Here is a 19,668-nt window from a genome sequence, read left to right on the forward strand (position 1 = left end):
TACAATGCACATGAACCATAAAGTGTAGCTAAAAGCATGTACATTATACAGAAACAACATGTTTGTAAAATCTCATTTTTTCAAATATGTTAGGTTGATACAGTAGAGGCAACGTTTATTCTAACATTTGCCGTAAACTAGCCGGGTTACATTCCATGTTCCATGTGAGGCATGTTTAAGGCATTTCTGCATTGACCAACGACCCATAGGATTAACACAGCAGGGATCCCTGGCAGTCCAATTCAGTTTGAATGGGACTGCCAGGGACCCCCGCTGTTAATCTGATAGGCCATTAATCAATGCAGAAATGCTGGGGCTAGTTTAAGGAAAGTTTAAGGCTTGTATTCAGAATGTACCGGGGTGTTTCCTGGTTTTTTTGGGGAATTGCCACTGGTTTTTGTTCGAATAAGAGTTGCCTCTACTGTACATCCTATAAGTATACGTATATAGAGGTTGACACATCTTATGACAGATGTAAGTTCATATACATACCATGATCAGTCATTGAGGACATATACCTAATAAAAAAATAAAATATATATATATATATATATATATATATATATATATATATATATATATATATATATATATATATATCAAACATTGTCATGACATCTTCATTAAGGTAAGCAACACACCAAAGTGTGTATTTGATGTTACATATGAAACACCATGTATATTTGGTAACATATAATATGAAAAGCACACTGGTGTACACATCATAGTGATGCACATGTCACAGTATAACAATAACATTGTATGTAACCATAGTGCAGTAAGGAATGACTATGGCCATACTATGTGTATTGTCTTAGCATAATCAACAAGATAATGGTACGAAATTATTCATTTGTAACACTTGCTGTATTCACATACACACAACAACTTTACATTCTAAGAAGGATTATATAACCTGTGGATGAATGACATACCGGTGCCACATGCATTTGTACACACAGCAGAGAAGAGAAAGGTGTGCGACCCATATTCGTCTGTTTCCTAAGAGAATGGTATTTGAAAAAATGTAGGTTTATATTAACATAATGAATATATTAAAGTAGTAATATGAACATATATGTATTTACTTACATGAAAAAAAAGTATTTATGACATTCTGGCGTGTCTCTACACCACTGGCTGTTTGATCATTGTCAGCTGGGACATTGATAGGATGCTCCTCCTCCAAAGCCTGACCTATGTCTGTTTCTACATTATGCCTGAGTGCCACATTGTGCAAAATGCAACATGCAATGATAATATCAGACACTTTTTGAGGGTTATATTGAAGTGTCCCACCAGTTCGATCGAGACACCTAAATCTTGTCTTGAGAAGCCCAAATGTCCTCTCTATAACGGATCGCGTAGATATATGGGCAGCATTGTACATCTCCTCTGCTTCAGTTTGAGGGTTTGGCACCGGGGTCAAGAGCCATGGCCTAATTCCGTATCCTGAATTACCTATAATCAATGGAGCACACATAAGGTAACATTAGTGATAACATTACAAAATACAATAATTCCTAGAAAAAAAAGAGTTTTGTGTTACAACATCCAAATATGTACTCACCAAGCAGCCAAAAAGGTCCAAAATAGCCTTCTTTGAAAGCATGGAAGACTGATGAGTTCCTCAGGATAGAGGAATCGTGACTGGAAGCAGGGAATTTGGCTACCACATGCATAATCTTCATCGTGGCATCGCATACCACCTGTACATTCAGGGAATGGTAGTGCTTACGGTTGCGGTAAACATGCTCACTCTGACTAGGCAGAATCAAAGCAACATGGGTGCAATCGATTGCACCCATCACACATGGTATCCCGGCTATGGCATAAAAGCCATTCCTGACTTCCAGCCACTCTGTCTGCTCTTTAAGAAAATAAATATAATTCCTAGCGCGTCTATTGAGTGCATATAGAAACTGGGTAAAGGCCCGCGAGAATGTAGATTGTGAGACCCCGCCCACTATGCCCACAGTTGTCTGGAATGACGCGGAAACAAGATAATGTAATGAGCACAGCATTTTAACAAGACCAGGGACTGCACGACCTCTGGCTGTCACAAAATCTAAATCTCCCCTTATCTCTTCATAAAGAGATAAGATTGCTGCTGAACTCAAACGATAGTGACTTACTATCTCCTCCTCACTCATTCCATCTAACAGGGTTCTCTCCCTGTACACACGAGGACGAGCCACAACTTGTCTCCTCTGTCTTCTCCTCTCATCTCCTGTCCCTCTCCCTGTCCCTCTCCCTGTCCCTCTCCCTGTCCCTGTCACTGTCCCTGCCTCTGTCCCTCCCTTGCCCTATGTCATTCTCTTCATCATCAATCCACTCCTGCAATAAAATGTTCCTCCGTCTCCTAAACAATCGCATCATTTTGAGGTCTGTAGCTGTTAATGAGCAGGTAATTTCTGTCCTTTAAATAGCTATGTGATGATGTCAGGTGAGTTGGTAAAGTGTTACGTGTTACATTAACATATTCAAGTACTTTGCTCCCAAGCTGTATCCATTTGATCTAACAAGTATTATTTCTGTGTATGCAGCAGCCAATCCTGATATTTCACAATGATGTAACGTGAAGCTTTGTACAAGCATTCATTGTAAAGTATTAGTGCAATGTGTAATGCATGTACCACTTCTGAACGCAACACTCAGTCATATAATTATAATAAAACCATGACATTGACGTAGAAAAAGTTTGTTGCAACATGTCTAATTTGCCATGTTAGTGTCACATGTTCACATCAATTAATTCTACTGTGCATATGCATACATTTATGTCATGAGGATAGTTGCTATTGAATCAGTTTGAAACGTGTAACAATGAGTAACTATTGTAGATGTGTATATAAGTTAGCATGAAGTGCTTGTAATGCAACGTTTACAATGTAAACATGCAATGTGATTGAGTGTCCAATAGCGGACGTCATCAAAAAAGGGAGGACACAAAGTACATGTAAACATGAGAAGAAAGATGTACATTCACGTTTGATGATGCGTTACACATTACAAGCATTCTGAAATGTATAGCAACCTGAAAATACGGTGGATGTTTTAGATGTGTGACATTTGTAACATCATGTAATAAATTGTCGCACAGTTCAGTAAGATGTGTTATATGATGTGAGCTTCTCCTTTAAGAGTTGAGTATAGGATTTTCCATTGACACATCATCACATGATGAGTAATGTGAGAGGCAAATAATGAGAACAGATAAAAGAACAATGTTATGCAAATAATACACGTAAGGTGTGACACAATGCAGTGAATGACCCCCACACTGTAATGCTTAACACATTTGTATTGTGAGCAATAGAATGTAAACACTACTATAATGTTATACGTCCCCGCTCAATTGACTCCATTGATGTACAGATGATGTTTTTTTTCTAAGTGCCGTTCCGGCAACCTTAGCGATCGTTCTTACCTCCAACTTGCCAACTATAGTTGGCGGGACAAATTGCTGAAGAACTCTCAATTTTGTAGTGCCGATCAGCACCGATAAGCTGATTTTGCTACTTGAATACAGCCGTTTTAAAAAAGTGGCGAAAGGTGCCGAAAAACGGCTTATCGGCAGGCGAACGGCGAAAAATTTTTATCGGGACAGAAAAATGCCGATAACATAAACTTATCGGCGCTTACTGAATCTCAAAGCCAATTTTGGCAGAATAATGGCCAAAAAAGCATTATCGACGCTTACTGCATGTGGCCCTAAAACGGTTACATTGTTATTGAAACGTATCGTTTATTAACATGCAGGTTGACTATGGTCAGAAACAATGCAGTTATTATTTATTCAAGGGGTTAGTGAGCAGACCCCTAACCGTATAAATACTTCTTGGTATAATAAGCCACGCTGGCAACCACGGGGTTAAGCAAATAGCTGTACCATTTTGTTGGAAGTGTAAGTTATGTCAAGATAACTAGTGAAGAAAATGCTCCTTAGGCTGCGCTTATAGTGGAGGGGGGGAGAGGGGGCAGTGGAGGGGGGGGGAGAGGGGGCAGTGGAGGGGGAGGGGCAGTGGAAGGGGGGAGAGGGGGCAGTGGAAGGGGGTGGAGAGGGGGCAGTGGAGGGGGGGAGGGGCAGTGGAAGGGGGGGAGAGGGGGCAGTGGAAGGGGGGGGGAGAGGGGGCAGTGGAAGGGGGGGAGAAGGGGCAGTGGAAGGGGGGAGAGGGGGCAGTGGAAGGGGGGGTGAGGGAGCAGTGGAGGGGGGGGGCAGTTGAGGGGGGAGAGGGGGCAGTGGAGGGGGGGGATAGGGGGCAGTGGAGGGGGGTGAGGGTGCAGTGGAGGGGGGGAGAGGGGGCAGTGGAGGGGGGAGGTGTAGAGGTGGCAGTGGAGGGGGGGGTAGACGGGGCAGTGCAGGGGATAGGGGGCAGTGGAGGGGGGAGAGAGGGGGCAGTGGAGGGGGGAGAGAGGGGGGAAGGGGGGGCAGTGGAGGGGGGAGTGGGGGCAGGGGGGGCAGTGGAGGGGGGAGAGGGGGCAGGGGAGGGGGTAGAGAGGGGGGAAAGTGGGGCAGTGGAGGGGGGGAGTGGGGTCATGGGGGGCAGTGGAGGGGGGAGAGGGGGCAGGGGAGGGGGGAGAGGGGGGCAGTGGAGGGGGGGGGAGAAGGGGCAGTGGAGGGGGGAGGGGGGAGAGGGGGCAGTTGAGGGGGGAGGGGTGGGAGAGGGGGCAGTGGAGGGGGGTAGGGGGGGAGAGGGGGAAGTGGAGGGGGAGGGAGAGGGGGCAGTGGGGCAGTGGAGGAGGGAAAGGGGGCAGTAGATGGGGGAGAGGGGGCAGCGGAGGAGGGGGCAGTGGAGGGGGGGGGGCAGTGGAGGGGGGGACTGTCAGGAGGGCACACGGCAGAGCGAACCAACGGGGAGGCAGAGGGACCGCATCTGGGATCCCGTGGTGGAATGGAGGCCGCCCGTGGGAGGGCACCTGCCCGTGTGTGCTATCTGGCCAGTCAATTTCTCTACCTTTGGTTCCTGTGCTGTGCTCGCACCCTGCCGGTCCTCCGTGGCCTGTGACTCGTGACCCGCGACAGGTCCCGCCACTGCTGGTGTTGCGGCGATGCAACCATGACCGGGGTTCTAACGGACACCGCATCCGCCGTTCCCCCTCTACCCCCCACCCCCCTCCCTCCTGGGCTGTAGCAGTGCTGTCAGGAGAGCACCACCCTGGGCACACCATCGCCACTGCCTCTCTGGCCCTCCAGATGCCGACGCCGCACCAGGACTTGCGACACAGCATCACCCCAGGTTCGGCAGCACCACCCCACGCTGGGCAGCGCCATCCCAGGTCGGACCGCCTAGCCCATGTTGGGCAGTGCCAACCCAGGTCAGGCCGCGCCATCTCAGGCCGGGCAGCACCACCCCAGGTCGGGCAGCGACATCCCAGGCCAGGCAGCGCCCTCCCAGGCCGACCTCACTTATGCCGGCTTGTGGCAGGGACATGATCCTGATGTTTCATCTGCCGGGGCCGCCATGTGGATCTCGTGGGGCTGCTTCGTCTCGCCAGGCACCATCCTCCATGATGGTCAGGTCCGGAATTGCAACTGGTGAACGTAAAACTTCAGTGTAAGGACTTCAACTTTAAACACAACTGGTAGGGCTCCTTTAAAACTTTAATTGGTTCTCTAATGGTTCGAACTGTTGCCATTTGCAGCCGTTGCTTTCGGAGAGCTGGAGGACGCCCGCACTTCTCTCCAGACGGGCTCAGGAACGGGTTCTTCTCCAGTTGGCAGGTGAGTGGGATCTTCTGCTTCTTTGCGTATCCCTATTTTCTTCAGGAACCAGTCCCCGTCGTCTGATGCTTTAGGGTGTGTGCCACTCTGTTCTTTAAGACTGACAGGCCGAATGGGAACACCCAGCGGTACCGCACTCCCCTCTCTCTTAATAGTTTGGTGATGGGGGCCATATCCTTTCTTTTTATTAGAGTTGTGGGGGATATATCTTGAAACACTAGGAGTTTCATGCCCTCAAATTCCACAGTTTTCGAGGATCTTGTGATTCTTCCTTTATTCTGTAATAGTGGAATCTCATGATAATATCACGTGGGGGATTCCCTGGTTGGGGTCGGACCTTAGGGCACGGTGGCAGCGATCCAGGGGCATGGTGGCAGCGATCCAGGTGCAGTTCGGCCTCCATTTTACTGGGCAGTAGGTGGGTCAGCCATCTTATTGTAAGTTCCTCGGCATCAGTGATTTCCTCAGGGACCCCTCGGAGGCGGATATTGTTCCTCCGGTCCCTGTTTTCTGTGTCCTCCTGCTTGTTAGCAATATCTAGGACCAGTTGAGTTTTGCCGTTTCCTTTTCATTCCTCTGCACTGCCCTGGTAACCGCATCCATGTGCTTTTCCAAGCCGTCGGTTCTGTCCCCCACCGCAGTTAGAACTTTCCTCAGCTGTTCCATCTCCATGAAAGAAGGCTTTCATCTCACAGCAGAATTGTTTCATATCTGCCCTGGTGACATTGCGCTGGTCTCGGGTCCCCTCTGCTTCCTCCCCCTGTGAGCCTGAGCCTCCCACCATTACTGCTCTGCCGGTCTCACTTCTTCCCGCTCTCACCCCTCTGGGGTAGAAGTCTGTCAGGACTGAAGGGGTTTTTTTGTCTTTGCTCGGGTCGTTGCCATCACTAGGTATTCCTGTGTGCCTCTGTGTATCTGTCTATCTCCGTTGGTGCTGCTTTTTGTCTGTTTGGTGCTGATTTAAAGCCGTGGGGAACAGAGCTAATCAATTAGGCTTCCATTCCCTCCACTGTCGCGCATGCGCCTCTGCCCTAGCTTTTTTAATGTGTTCAATACCCATTAGTTTTAATGAGGATATTGGGGGACTGAATTCAGAGCAATGTCTAATAAGAGCGATATCCTCTGCACAATTGCTGATTTTTCTCTTGTGTTCAATGTATCTAGTTTTGAGCATACGATTGCTCTTACCTACTGCACCGACACACTTTATTCGAGCAAATACCCAGTATGTACCTGGCAGATACCTGGAATGCGCCGCTCCTCACCTCTGACAAGCCCCGTTGCGTTTGCCTTCACAGCCTGGGTTCATGCCTGGCTGACGGGCGGCTGATCTGTTAAATGATAATGATTAGGATTTAATAGGCTGCAATGCTTCGCGTGTCTACCAGATGGCATAAATTTATGAATTGTAATGCAGTATATATATATATACTGTGCAGTATTGCAGCCAGCGGGAATAAAATGCTTCAATCCCTGCCTGGAAAATAACCCAATGCACTCGGGCAGAAAACAGTCACAAACCTCAATACACCCGGGTATACCCGAATTCGTGGGACTAGCCGAGCTCGAATAAAGTGTGTCGCCAGTGTATATAACATAGTCCACATGGACATTTAATCATGTAGACTATATTCGTAGTTGTGCAGGTGATACGCTCTTTAATATTAAACAATTTGCCACTTCTGGGATGATAAAACTTATCCCCAGTGTTAAGACTGTTACAAATGCTACATCCATAACATTTATAGCAACCTAACTTGGGTGAACTCAAGAAATGTGGAGTGGTATAATGTTTCTCATTATCAGCTTTAATCAGGATGTCCTTTAGATTCTCTCCACGTTTATAAGCAAAACATGGGAAATCTTTACAGACATCCTTAAGTGAATCATCAGTCTGTAGTACTTTCCAGTGTTTTTTAAGTGTTTTTTTAATAAAACCACTGGCTGTTGTAAATTTACTTACAAATGTGAGACGATCACTTTTAGAAGTTGGTTGTGGAGATTTATTAAAAGCTGTGATAATTTCAGACCTGTTATGTCCCCTTTCAACAAATCTCTCCCCAATCTCTTTTAGAGTATCATCCAATTTAGTAGGCCTGTCTACTATTCATGTAGCTCTGATTTTTTGAGAAAATAGTAGCATTTGTTTCAGGCGCTCTGGGTGGAAACTAGATGAATGTAGAGTACTGTTTCTATCTGTGGGCTTCCTATAGAGATCACTATGCAGTACTCCATTTTCATATGTAAGGAGCACATCTAGATACGAAATCTGTTTTGTTCTCCAGTTTTTAGTAAATCTTACTGTTGTATTCAGCCCATCTAGATAATCAAAAAAGTTTGTAAGCTCCTCCTTCTGTACCTTCCCAAAGAAATAGCAAATCGTCGATGTATCTGCAATAGAATAACATCTTATTGTAATGCTCTGTGGGGTAAATACATTTTTCCTCAAAATCAGTCATATATAAGTTAGCGTAGGAAGGGGCCACATTGCTGCCCATCGCCGTCCCTGCTGTCTGTAAATAAAAAGTCTGTTCGAAGTTAAAGTAATTCTTATATAGAACAAAATGTAGGAGGAGCATAATATAATCCACAGGTGGATTTGATTTATGTGTATTGGTAAGGTTTTATCTGATGACATCTAAACCACTATCGTGAGGGATTATAGTGTACAAATTAGTTACGTCCATAGTTACCATAATAATGCTTTTTCCACCCAGGGACACTGCACAAATCTTTTTCAGGAAATCAAAAGTGTCTTGTATGTAAGATTTACTCTTAATAACCAAAGGCTGCAAAAAGGTATCAACAAAAACTGCTAATGGTTGATTGATAGAACATGTGGTGATATAATGGGCCTACCTGGGGGATTCTGCAAACTTTTATGGATCTTTGGCAATAAGTAGAGGACTGGACGCCTTGGGTTTTTTATAGTAAGAACATTTACTATTTCTTCATTAATCCATAAGTCATTTAATCCTAATTGTAGTATACCCTTGATTTCAGTTTGATACCTTAAAGTTGGATCTAAGTCAAGTTTAATATAACACTCCTGATTCTCCAGTTGCCTCAGGGCTTCTGTTTTGTACACACTATAATCCTGCACTACAAGTGCTCCTCCCTTGTCTGCTCTTTTAAAAATAATATTGTTATTCTCCCTGAGTTTTTTTAGACCCTCCTTTTGTGCAAGTGTCAGATTGAAATTTGTGTAATGATGCTTTTTAACATCATGTTTTATAAGGCGCATGAATACATTTACACCTGTATTTTTGAAAGGTGAAATAAACCTTGATTTTAGTTTACATCGATTAGGGTTAACCTGCTCTTGTTGCTGCCACTGCTGACCTTGCTGATCTGTGGATCTATTGAAAAACAAAGATTTTTTTTTGTATCAATCTTTTTTATTGGCATTGACATTTACAGATATGGGTACAATATGGTCAACAACATATATCTTTTTAACTTTGATTGTACTGTGAGAAAACAGGCCAACATAATTTTTAATAGTTGAGGGTACGGGTAGAGAGGACTGGAAAACGTGGGGGTTGAGGGCTATGGGGGATTTGGGGGTAGACAAACAGAGGGGGGGGGCTGGGGAGGGAGGGGGGAAGGGGATGAGGGGAGGTCCCTCGTGGCCCATCCATTCCACCTGCCTTTGGGTTCTGAACCTGAACTCGTGTCCTCCATCCAGTTTTCACTTTATCCCAGGCCCTGGGGGCCTATCCATGGATCCCATGTGTTCCAGAACTGCGGCATGGCAGTTAGTTTTTCCATTGACATTACGTTGTCAACATGCCTGATGACCGTGTTTCTTGCAGGGGCTTTGATCTGCTTCCAGGCTGCTGCTATTGAGCACCGGTCCGCCGTCAAAATTGCAGAGACCAGTTTACTCATTGGTGGGGGTAGGTCGTCGAATGGTTTACTCAGCACCAGGGACAGCGGATCCAGGGGAGAGGGATCCCCGTCATCTCATAGAGGAGCGCCTGAATCTTTACCTAGAACCTCTGGATCTCCGGACATGACCACCAAATATGGGCCATGTCTCCCTTTTGACCACATCCCCTCCAGCACAAGTCTGGTGTGCCGGGGAAGATCTGGCTCAGTCTAGTCAGGGTCAGGTACCACTGGAATAAAATGTTGTAGATATTCTCTTTTGTTACTGTGCCGATTGAGGTTTTTGCCGCCATCTCCCAGATATCCTCCACCCCTCTTTATCAATTTTATTGTTTAGGTCCGCAGACCATTTTTGCATGTATTGGTGGGTCGGGGATTCTGATGCTGACTCTATCCCCCTATAGATCTCAGAGATTAGGACTCTTTGATACCTTCCTTTACTACATAGCGTTTCGAATCTTGTGGGTGGGGGAAATTTGGAGTTCTGAGTGAGAGAAAGCAGAAAATGTCTAATTTGTAGGTATTTGAATAGATGGAGGTGTTGTGATTGGTATTTGTCTCGTACTTCTTTGAAGGTTAGGATCTCTCCGTTTTTCAGCAAGTCGGCAGCCAGCCTTATTCCAAGGCTCTGAAATTGGGCAAATTGCTTTTTGGAGCACCCGGGCAGGAAGTTCGGGTTTCCAAAGATGGGGGTGATTTGTGATGGGGTATTTAGCAGGCCATACTTCCCTTTGGTTTTGAGCCAAGAATCCCACGTGCATCTCATTGCTTCTAGCTCAAACCTCCTCGGTCCTCCCTCTTTTCCTCCTTGGGACCACATGAGGACCTGAAGTGAGGATGGGGCTGCGTAATGTGATTCTATCTCGAGTCAGCGGGCCAATGCCGGGTCGCAATTCCAAACTACAGCTTGTTTTAGCTGGGCTGCGAGATAGTACCTGACCACATCGGGGACCCCCAGACCTCCTCTTGATTTTGATGATAGCATGACCGATCTGGGTACCCTCGGTCTTTTATCGTTCCAGGTGAATTGGAACATTAGGGCCTGTATATTTTTCATGGCTGCTAGTGGGACGACTACGGAGAGTGTTTGAAAAAATACATCAGCCTAGGCAGAATATTCATTTTGAGGGAGACTATTCTCCCGAACCATGATATTTGGAGTTTTTTCCAGGACTCTAAGTCCTTTTTAATCTGATCAAACAGGGGGGGATAGTTGTGTTGATAGAGGGATCCATAGGAGCTCGAGATTCTTATACCGAGGTATTTGATATATGTGGTGCTCCACTTATATTTATAATTGCAGGGTAAAAGAACAATGTTCTAAGATAGTGCTACAAATGACCAGGGTTGATAGCAATATAAACAATCTTGATTGAAGAACGTTAATCAATGGTAGGTTTTAAACACAAGTGAGTGCTGAGGTATGCAGGTGGGCGTAAATAAAAGACATGTATATATGGTCCTGGTGAGTGCTGTGAGCAGAGATATATAAACCCTACCACATCACTCCCAATGAGGACACAGTCTCAGACCGCCTGAAATCACCTGTATACCTCCCAGTAATTGCAATAATGCAGAAAACTCACGTGAACCATTTCCGTTTTTCTCCTGGATGTGCGTGCTTCTGCTTGGTAAAGTAGATATTCTGGTAGCCACAGGATGCGGTAGATCTGGTAGCCACAGGATGCAAGATCTTGCACCCATACCTGTCTGCACCATGACGTGTCAATAAAGAAAACTTTTTACTCCTCATCACTGGTGTCCTGTGGAGTCCTGTTGTTCCGCTGTGCTCTGCGCTACCGCATCGGATTTCAATAGCTTCCACGTTGCGTTTGGGAGGGATATGTTAAGTGCTTCTGACTTGTCTATATTTATTTTATAGTCAGACACTGTACCAAATTGGTGGAGTACCTTTTGTAGGTTAGGGAGAAAGATGTGGGGGTCAATGAGGGTCAGGATCACATCATCCGCGAATAGGGAAATTTTGTATTCTTTTTCTGATATTGAAATCCCCTTAATGCTCTTTTCATCTCTAATTTTGGATGCCAAGGGTTCAATTGTTAGGGCAAATAGGAGTGGGGATAGTGGGCAGCCCTGTCTGGTCCCATTTCTGATTGTAATTGGGTCTGATAGGCCTCCTGAAATTTTTACATATGCTGTGGGGTTTTGGTAGAGGGCTCTAACACCCTCTAAATAGGGACCGCTAAAACCAAACTTCAGCATTGTTTGGTCCAGGAAGGACCATTTGATCCTGTTGAACGCTTTTTCCGCGTCGAGGCTCAAGATCACCTGGTACCTGTGAGATGCACGTGGTCTATGATGGCCACTATTTTGCGGGTGTTGTCAGAGGCCTGTCTTCCAGACACAAAACCTACTTGATCTGTGTTAATGAGTCGGGGGAGAATCGGGTTGAGCCTGTTTGCTAGTATCTTGCTGTAAATTTTGAGATCTGATTTAAGTAGGGATATTGGCTTGTAGTTACCGCAGAGAAGCGGGTCTCGACCCTCTTTGTAGATTATGGCTAAATTTGCTGCAGTGATGGTAGCGGGGATTGGCTCTCCTTGTAAGAAGGAGTTGAACATATCGAGCAGATAGGGGGACAGAGTCAGCATGAATGTCTTATAGTAGGTGTTAGAGAATCCATCTGGGCCTGGTGTTTTTGTTGGTTTAAGGGAGCTAATGGCTTCAGTTAGTTCCTCTAGCGTGATGTTTCTATTTAGTTTTTCTAATTCAGCCTTTGAAAGGGAGGGGAGGGTACACTGCTCAAGGTATTTTGAGATCATCTCCAAAGGGGTCTGGCTTTGGTCCGGTGGGTGTAGGTTATACAAGTCCGAGTAGTAATCGTCAAATTCTTGTGCTATTTCTTTTTCCGCATATGAGACTCTCCCTGTTTTTGTGCGGATTTTGGAGATCTGGGATTTGACCCAGATGCCTCTAAGATTTGTAGCTAAAAGCTTATCAGCCTTGTTTCCCTTATCAAAGAATTTTTGTTTTGTCCATCTCAGGGCTCTTTCTACTTCTTCTAATTGTGTTTGTTTAAGGGCTGCTCGTGTTTGGTTTAACTGCTTTAGTATCTTTTTGGATGCTGTCATTTTATGTTGTTGCTCTAGTTGTGTGATTTTATTTATAAGTCCTGTTAGGAGTTTAATTTTTTGTTTTTTCTTATAGGCTGAAATCGAGATTAGGTCTCCTCTTATTGAGGCCTTATGTGCCTCCCATAGCATAGCCGGAGCCGAGAGAGTACCTGCGTTAATTTGGAAAAAGTAAGAGAGCTTATGTCTTATATTTGTCTCTGTCTCTGGGCAGTTGAGTAGGGAATCATTCAACTTCCATTTGTAGGTATTTTTTTGACAAAGGGTAGGGAGAGTGTGAGTTCCACCGGGGCGTGGTCCGACCAGGTAATTGGGCCAATATTGGAGTGGGAGGAGGCCTGGACTATGTTGATGGTACCTAGAAAGTAGTCGATCCTCGAATAGGACTGATGAGGGGTGGAGAAGAAGGTGTAATCTTGCCGACCCTGGTGCTGAGCCCTCAAGATATCGACTAGGAAGAATTCTTCCATTATTTCTCTGAATTCTTTTGCCTTTTTTTGCGATTGGATAGTATAAGATGTGCATTGGTTTGTGTTGGGCGGGTCTTTTGGGATTTGTGATTTATTTTGTGTGTGTGAGGCGACCATATTGAAGTCTCCTCCTATGAATAAGGAAGAGAGTGCCTGTTGCTCCATGGAGTCCAACAATTTTTTGAGAAACTGAGTCTGGTTGTCATTGGGGGCGTATAGATTCACCAGTGTTACAGGTGAGCCTGCTAGGGTGCCCTGGAGCACCAGGAATCTCCCGTCTGGATCTGCTTGTGTGTTGGTTAGGGCAAAGGGGACATTGTTCCTTATTAGGATAGCTACCCCTTTTTTTTTTACTCGGGGAAGATGCATAGAAAGCCTGAGGGAACAGACTTTTAAATGTATTAGGGGGAACGGGCGAGTTAAAGTGCGTTTCTTGCAGGAATATGATGTCCCCTTTTGTTTTTTTCAATTCCTGGAGCGCTAGTTTCCTTTTTTTAGTTGAGTTAAGTCCTTTCACATTAAGTGTGATCAGGTTTATGTCTGACATTTTATAGTGTGTGTATTTTTCGGAGCACTAGGCTCCGAGGCCCTTAATATTCCCACAGTAAGGGCTTGGGCTTTAGAGTTCAAGAGAGGGCTGCCCAACGGGTCTCGTGCCTCCATTAGCCTTGTGAACAGTGGATGGATTTGTTTAGGTGGGTGGATGAGGTGGGCGTGGGCCCAGAGGGGGGTGGGGTGTGGGAACACAATAGGAAAGGTGGGGATCTTTGGGCCTTTACGTGGCTCTAAAGAGTTAGCCTCTCTCATGTGGGCGAGAGAGATGGGGGGGTTTAATACCCCTAGAGATCCTTCCAGTACACAGAACATGGTCGGAGACCGGAAATAGAGTCCCACACCCTCTTTGAGAAAACTTACATAAAACCACTTCTGGAAACCACTTAGCGTGGTGTCCTTTAAACATTTAAGTACAACAACACATATACATTTGGAGGATAAAAAAACTGCTTGAAAACATGCATTTTGACCACGTAAGTTTATAGCGTCTATCTTACAATTCTGTAGATGTAAGTCACTTAACATCTCTCTTTATTGTTGCTATGGGCCTGGTGTCAGAACATTTCTATCTAAATGATGCCTATCATTTTTCAGCTTGCGAATTGCTTCGGCCTTCTCATGGTGGGGGTGGGAGGGGGGGTGGTTGGAGTAGGGAGGGGGGGGCAGGGCGTGGATATGACAGGGGGGAAATGCGGGGGGGGGAGTTCTTGTGTGCAGGGGATGATTGTATTTCTGACTTGGGTAAACCGGTGTATTGAGCTAACTTGACAAATTCTGGTGTCTGCTTATCATCTCTATTTCTTTCCTCTGGCCAAGTAACAACAACATCAGACACAATCACAAAGCGTTTGCAAGTTCCTCTTGACTCAGGCTCAAGTATCCTACTGAGGAGGGGGGTAGAGGGGAGGGAGGAAAGGAGGGGGGAGGGGGGATGAAGGTTGGGGGAGAGAAGAGGGCCTGGTGGAGGGTGCCTCTGTGCAGGGGTGGATGCATATTTGGCTTATCTTGGCTAAGTAACCATTGTGAGCTGAGTTGACATTTGCTATTATCTACTTATCGTCTCTTTTTTTGACAGCTATCAAAGGAACAACATCATTTGCTGGGGGAGGGTTGGATGGGGGGTGGTACAGGGGATGTGAATACAGCCTGAGTTTACAGTATTTACGTTACATTTCCTGGATGCGTGTTGGTTATCAAACCACCTTTTAACATGACTTAGGGAACATGTTGGCATTAGCCCGGGGAGGAGGGGAGGGGGGTAAGTCCATACAACCTGGGCTACTCGGGCCGTAGAGAGGTGAGTCTGTTGCTGCAACTCAATGTCCATTGGGGGGGGAGTTGGGGGGTGTGTGCAGGGTTTCTGCATATCCTGTCCGTGTGGGTGGGGCAGTCCTGGGAGATGGGCTCCAAGCACCTGGGTTAGCATCGCTTGCGACGCCAGTGGAGATTGCCGGAGGGGCCTCTGTTGTATCCGTGGGCCAAATTGGTGCGTGTTCTCCTCGGTCGTGGTTGTCAAGGTGTCTGTTCTAGGATCCCGGGTCAGCCTCCGAGAGAGTGCAGATCGGTCTGGTCTCTGGTCGGGGTTGCCCCGACTGCTTCCGGGTGCACAGGTGAGGTGAGTAGGGCGAGTTTTACCTTCAGGGTGGGGAGGGGGTGGGTTCGCGCTGCTGGGAGCTGGTTGTGTGATCGCGGGGCGGGATGGTGATTGGGGGGTGTGGATGGGGGAGGGGAAACAGAAGGGGGGAGTAGGGGGGAAGGGGGATGTGTGGAGGAGGAGGGCGGGGGGCGAGGGGGGTAGAGTGGGAGTTGGGGGGCGAAGGGTTAGAGGTGATGGTGAGGGGTCAGGACTGCGTTAGTTGGTTACTGGGCAGGGGGGATGGGGGTATGAGCGGAGCTTCGGGGGGGAGGCAAGTTTACGGTTCAGGTTCCATGAGTGGATCGTTGGTTGAGGTGATTTTCCTGTCTCGGATCTTGAAGGGGTCGAGGTGATGATACTTCAGCCTTCACTTCTTTGGCCTGCTTTGCTGCTGGTGAAGGGATAGACGGGCAAAAAATCATAGTTAAGTGTCGAATAAAATCGGGTAGGCCGGTGCGTGGTCCTTCGTTGATCTCTCCGGGGAAGCTACCAGCGTGTTTTGTGGGTATGTTCTTTATTCCAGGGCCCCCGGGTTCCTCTGGTTGGCCATCAGTTCAGAGGCCCAGGGAACCTCTGGCTCCTCGCTGTTTGTGGGAGGCTTGGATGATGCTCTGCGGTCGTGCTGTTGGCTCAGCCCTAGCGCTTTTAGGAACGCCAGCGAGTCCCCCGGTCTGGAGATGGTGAAGTGGCGTCCATTCTTCACGATGATCAGCTTAAAGGGGAAACCCCAATGGTAGGTGATGCCAGTTTCCTGAAGAATGTTCGTGAGGGGCTTCATCCCTTTCCTCTTTTCTATCGTGGATCTTGATAAATCGCTGAAGATTTGGAGGGAGATGTTTTCAATTTGGATGTTTCCTGCTCTTCCGCTTGCGGCCATGATCCTCTCTTTAGCTGAGAATGCATGGAACTTTACTATCACATCCCTGCGTCACTCTGGATCCATTGGTTTGGGGCCCAGCGCCCTATGTGCCATGTCCATTTGGAGATCGTGATCCGACAGGTCTGGAGCTAGTTGAAGGAAAAGATTTCGGAGGTAAGTGTGGAGGCCCTCCGCAGAGACCGACTCAGGTATGTTCCTTATTCTCAGGTTTTGTCGTCGGTCTCTGTTTTCCTGGTCTTCAAGGGCATCTCTCAGGTCTGTGACTTCTTGGCCTAGTCTTATTACTTCATCTTCTGTTGTGTGTTGTGAACCGATTACATCGGTGATTTTGCGCTCCAGCACATCAGTGCGTTTTGTTTGTCCGTGTATTTCTGTCCTCAGACCCTCCAGCGCCATATTCATATCTGTCTGGATTTCTTTGCGCAGTTCTTTGTGCATTCTGTGAAACAGGGATTCAAAGTAGCTTTTATTCAACCCCATTTCTTGTAGTTCTGATGAGCCTGTTTCGGAGATTACATCCATTTGGGCCGCGTGGGCTGCTTCTTCGGCGCCATCTTGGGAGTCACCACACTGCGAGTGTCACCACACTGGGAGTCACCACATGCGCGGGAGTGAAATACTTAGATACTCCTGGTCCCTGGTTCCCTTTTGGCCGGACCGCATCTTCCTTACAGTTTAATGTGTTGTCTGTACGTTTTTTGTGGGTTTTTGCGTGGTTTGGATCGCTCGTTCTGGCAGTTTGTTCGTGAGGGTGTTGGGAGCTCCTCAGCTATCCGACCATGTTCCTTGACGTCACCGGAAGTCTCCGAAAAAGAAAGATTTTAAATTTCTTTCAAATTTGAACAGTTCAACCTCTAATTCAAAGGGGTCAGGTCTTGTAGTAGGGACAAATGAGGGACCTTTGGATAAAACACAGATATCCATTTCAGTTAATTCATGAGAAAAAAAGTTGATAATCAGATTATGCTTACTCAAATTGGTCATGGGCGATGAACTGGAGGCGTTCTTTGCACTTCTGCGACCACTCCTTGTTTTGCGTCTTTGGCCCTTGATGTCTGTCCTCTTCCCTTGTCTAAAAAAAGACCTCCCTGGGGTTTGGGTTATTGCACCTTCCGCTGATGAAGCAGTGTCAGAATCACTTGTAAAGCCTGTGGGTTTTTTGGCAGCTCTCTTGGATTTCATTGGATTTTTTGAACGTCTTTCTGCTTTTCTCCAGAAATAGACAGTATTATCTTTATAATCTGTCACTATTTTCTTAAATTTTTGTTTTTTAAAATGAATTAAATCATCTTTAAATTTTTGTTACCTGGTTTTAAGCTCATCTAGTGATTGGACGGTAATATCATTTTGATGTGTCTGCTCAATGATAATTTCTATTTTTAGAATATCATGCCTCACAGTAGTGAGTTGCTGACCCACTTCTTCTATCACCAGTAATATTAAGTCAAGTGATGCTTTGTTTAAAATTTTGCACCAATTATCACAAAAGACATTACTGTCACTTCCAATTGTGGGGCGTTTTTTTTACGAAATCCCCTAGGTATGAGTTTCTGTTTGTAGTACTCTGTTAATGTATTACCATGAGAATAAACTTCGATTTCTTTTTTTTAAGCCTTTCTAGATCTTTAATATGATCTATGGGTCTATCAGGCCCAAAAGCCTCCTGTGGGGTTGATTTAAACAAAATTGTATTGATTTATTCGTCATTAAAAGTCTTTATTTCTGCTCTATTGGTTAGAAAGTACTTTAGACTGACGATTCACTTAAGGATGTCTGTAAAGATTTCCCACGGTTTGCTTATAAACGTGGAGAGAATCTAAAGGACGTCCTGATTAAAGCTGATAATGAGAAACATTATACCACTCCACATTTCTTGAGTTCACCCAAGGTAGGTTGCTATAAATGTTATGTACAGTATGTAGCATTTGTAACAGTCTTAACACTGGGGATAAGTTTTATCATCCCAGAAGTGGCAAATTGTTTAATATTAAAGAGCGTATCACCTGCACAACTACGAATATAGTCTACATGATTAAATGTCCATGTGGACTATGTTATATAGGTAAGAGCAATCGTATGCTCAAAACTAGATTCATTGAACACAAGAGCAAAATCTGCAATTGTGCAGAGGATACCGCTCTTATTAGACATTGCTCTGAATTCAGTCACCCAATAAAACTAATGGGTATTGAACACATTTAAAAAAGCTAGGGCAGGTCTAGAGAAGGATGTTCTATTATTACAGCGTGAATCCTTCTGGATCCACACATTAGATACTGTATATCCTAATGGACTGAATGACTTTTTGTCATTAGGGTGCTTCATTGAGGAAAGATAAAATCATTTGTTTCCTATTAGCCATAGGTTGCTGCCACTGCTTGCTGAATTGGATGTAGGGTCAGTATACCTCTGGGGTTGTGAATTCTAAAAATGACAAAGACAAACCTTTTTTAATCATTTTTTATTATTACTCACTTTGCACAGTAGGATTATATATTAGCAGTCAGTTCATAAAGTGGTGCGCTGATTTATCCCCCCTTTTTTCCTTTTTTACACACATCGTGGACTCTTAATGATGAAGATATCCCTCCATTGACTGCCGGGAGTAGAGGACGCACCGAGGGACCACTACAGATGAAGACTGAAGATCAGCTCATCTCCCTTAAGCTTGCTGACCGCGAGCGGAATGACAAACTTATGCGCAGTGGCTGACACGCAGTCTGCGCTTCATGCGTTCCAAAGGGAGGAAGAATGAAGGAAATCGGAAGGATTCGTACTGCGCATGCGCGAACAATGAAATGCACGACTTGAGGAAACGAGCAAGAAGAACAGAGGACCCGAATGCGTTCCAGCAGCTGGGGACCCGGATTGATGACGTCAGCAAGATGGACGCCGTCGAACAACCCGGAAGTGGGGAGAATACAGACATCACGATGCACAGAAGATTACTGACATCTGTTGGAGATCACCTAGTTAAGGATATGTACTGGACATTGGATGAAGGGACTGATTCAGCACATGGATACCATCACCACTGATTGAACAGGTTGCATTATGGGGATTTGGGGCACTAATTATATGTTGTCTGAAGGGATTGTATTTATGCCATTGTCACTTGATAAAGACCATCACGGTCGAAACGTTGTGTTGGCTCAATAAATGAGTTTGAATATACTAAATCCACTGTGCCCGATGTTCCTCTTATTATCTGTTCAGGACTGATCACAGGCTTTCGTTCAAACTTCGGAGCACCGGTAACTGTATCCTAATTTTTTTCAATTTGAGGTGTGCAGCATTTTCTTACTTGTCTGGACTATTGCTACCTGTTACCTTGCTTGCACCCACTGGATTGCTTTAATTAGCATAATTGTGTATATTACTGATAAGCTTTTAAGCTTTAAGTCAGTATCTACTTGGTT

General features: G+C 45.7%; 1 long non-coding RNA gene across 1 annotated transcript; it reads left to right on the forward strand.

Moving 5' to 3' along the window:
• The first annotated feature begins 4,897 nt into the window (after nt 1–4,897).
• Nucleotides 4,898–19,405, forward strand: LOC142488639 (uncharacterized). Its single transcript, XR_012799552.1, has 3 exons — nt 4,898–5,558; nt 5,647–5,725; nt 18,831–19,405. It is a non-coding gene; the product is annotated as an uncharacterized LOC142488639 (long non-coding RNA).
• The last annotated feature ends 263 nt before the right edge of the window (nt 19,406–19,668 follow it).

This window comes from Ascaphus truei, chromosome 2 (genome assembly GCF_040206685.1).
Source record: "Ascaphus truei isolate aAscTru1 chromosome 2, aAscTru1.hap1, whole genome shotgun sequence".
In the NCBI taxonomy this organism is placed as follows: Eukaryota; Metazoa; Chordata; class Amphibia; order Anura; family Ascaphidae; genus Ascaphus; species Ascaphus truei.